Genomic DNA, 2,500 nt, shown 5'->3' with positions numbered 1-2,500 from the left:
GACTGCCCGACGGTCAGAGAGAGGGAGAGAGGAGTGCCGAGGCTCAAGTGGCGAACGGTCGCACAGGCACGCCACGCACATCGATCGCCAGCCGCGGAACGGCACGGCCTTCAGTGGGGCCGGCGGGCGACGCCGCTCCTGAACCCAGCGGCCCCGAGCCGGACGAGTTGAGGAAGGCACGCCGACGGTGACAGGGTACGGAAGACACAGCGGTGGCCTTCTGGCGACTTGGCCCCCGACAGCCCGACGTTCCGCCGTCCTCCCGATGGCCAGGAGGACCGTGCGGGGGTTGGCCGACGGCGTGGTAGGTGTGCCTGCACGGTGACGGAGCACACACCACGCCCGCCAACCCCTCCGTACCTCCCGAGACCGGTGGCAGGACGGAGCGGAAAACGTGCGGACTGAACGGGAGAGCCAAGAGCCAGCGATCCACGCGCGTGCGACCGTCCAAGTCACAGCGTTCGACGAAAACCTCCTCCCTCGGCCAGGCACTCGGCGCCAGCAGGGGAGACAGGATCAGACGCCCCGCCGGCCACTTAAGGCCGAGGACGAACCACGAGACGGGCGGCTGCAGCAGCGGGCGGCCTGCAGCTCCCAGCACTCTCAATCGATCAACCATCGAGTCGGGTCAGCGTGTCAAACCGGCGAGCTCCACGGTCAGGCCGGCGGCGCACCAGCACCGGACCTCCGCGGCTCCCTTCACTCTTTCCACTGCCAGCCAACCGAGAGACGGACCCAATGCGGACGTGCAGAGCTTAGGCAGACCCCCCACTGGAGGCTCAACACTTCGTGGCAGCTCCGTGTCCCAAAGACCAGGAGGGTTGGCACACACACACAGTGTGAACCACCGACAGCCATTCTGGGACCGGTGACAGCCGTGCTGGCCCCACTGCCACGACACAGACGGACGCCAGGCCGCGCTCCCCGGCGGGGGGATGGCGTCGAGCCTGACGAACGGAATGTGCAGGGTGGGGGGGAAAGGCCAAGCGCTCCGACGCCGGAGGGCTCCGGAGTCTGAACTTAGGGGGACAAAGAGGACGGGTCCTCTGCGACACCCCAGCCGCGCTCTCGCCAGCCAAGGCGAGTGCGATTGATTGCCAAACGACCCTCAGACAGGCGTGGCCCCGGGAAGAACCCGGGGCCGCAAAGTGCGTTCAAAGTGTCGATGATCAATGTGTCCTGCAATTCACATTAATTCTCGCAGCTAGCTGCGTTCGTCATCGACGCACGAGCCGAGTGATCCACCGTCAAGAGTTGTCTGAGTTTGTTTTAGGTCTCTCTCCCTCGCCAGAGGAAAGCGACCCGGACCGCACATACGCTCCCCACCTTGAGCTACAGCCACCTGCACGCCGGCGTGCGGGCGGAGCAGGGTGGCGTGAAGCGGTGGGGAGCACCATCCTGGTGCGGCCCGCAGAAACATACGTCTATTGGGGGGAGGAGGACAGGGCGCCCAAGAGGCGATGCGTGCCCCAACGCACCGCAGCGACGGAGGCAGGATCACCGCCACCATGTCGCCCGCCGAGTATCACGAGGCGTGCAGCAGCTTTGCCCTAGGAAAAGCAGAGGCGGGAACGGGCACCGGCCATCGGTTCGGCAGCGTCACTGACGCGTGCACGTGGCGGCGTGTCGGCGAGCGGACTTCCTGCGAGGAGGCGGGGGCGGCACTCGCCCGAGCAGACGCCCGCCCGGCCCAGCCACCGCCGAGGTGGAATGGGAGTCGCGGCAACGGCTCGTCATACTCGTTCCCACACTCACAGCGCAGCTTGCCCGCAAGCCACCGACCACCGATCGACGCCAGGCGCCCCGACCGAGAGCGGGATCGCTCGTTCGCCCTGCTGGCAGTTCGCTGGGGATCACTACTGCACGGAGCTCGGAGACCGACGGGCGGCAACTCGAGAGTCTTTAAACCACCACCCCCATCCCGCAAGTGCAAAGAGGCTGTATACGCACAGACGGGTGAGGGGAATAGGTACCCCGTCGGGTTTGAAGGGAGCGTGACTAGATAGCAACGATGTAAACCCAGCCGATTTGGGAGCGAAGGACCGGCGCCTGCATCACCGGCTTCGTTTCCCGTGGCTGGAGAGTACACCGAAACCCTCCGTCTGTCGCGAGCTCCCGACGACGCGGTGCCGCCAAGCAGCAGGGCCGGACCTGGTGTGGCTCCCCTCGTCGATCACAGACCGGTCGGCACTACTGACGAGACGGTGGAACGGGCTTCGCCCCTTGTGACGAAGGGTGATGCGAACCCGCCCGCCCGCGTGCGTTCGGGGTGGACTCGGCAAACGGAGATTTGAAATCGGAAAGTGTCCTCCTGCCCCGCGCAGGTAGGCGCCCAACAGTTGTGGGGGGTTTGGCGGTGACCACGGCTGCAGGGCCTGCTACCCCGACGAGCTCTCCTGCTGGCCCCGAAACCACCCTCGCGAGACAAGTTGAAACGGAAACGGGCGTACCCCCAAGCCGACGATCCTTTCTTATTTGTTACTTTTTTTTTCACTTGCTC

At 65.7% G+C, this 2,500-nt stretch overlaps 1 non-coding gene across 1 annotated transcript; it reads right to left on the bottom strand.

Moving 5' to 3' along the window:
* Positions 1–1,102: 1,102 nt before the first annotated feature.
* LOC140473371 (5.8S ribosomal RNA) lies at positions 1,103–1,256 on the bottom strand. The gene has a single exon (XR_011958308.1). It is a non-coding gene; the product is annotated as a 5.8S ribosomal RNA (ribosomal RNA).
* Between the last annotated feature and the right edge of the window lie 1,244 nt (positions 1,257–2,500).

Source organism: Chiloscyllium punctatum, unplaced genomic scaffold, assembly GCF_047496795.1.
Source record: "Chiloscyllium punctatum isolate Juve2018m unplaced genomic scaffold, sChiPun1.3 scaffold_585, whole genome shotgun sequence".
Lineage (NCBI taxonomy): Eukaryota > Metazoa > Chordata > Chondrichthyes > Orectolobiformes > Hemiscylliidae > Chiloscyllium > Chiloscyllium punctatum.
Note: the sequence above shows the minus strand (reverse complement) of the source record. Positions and strands in the feature narration are given on the sequence as shown.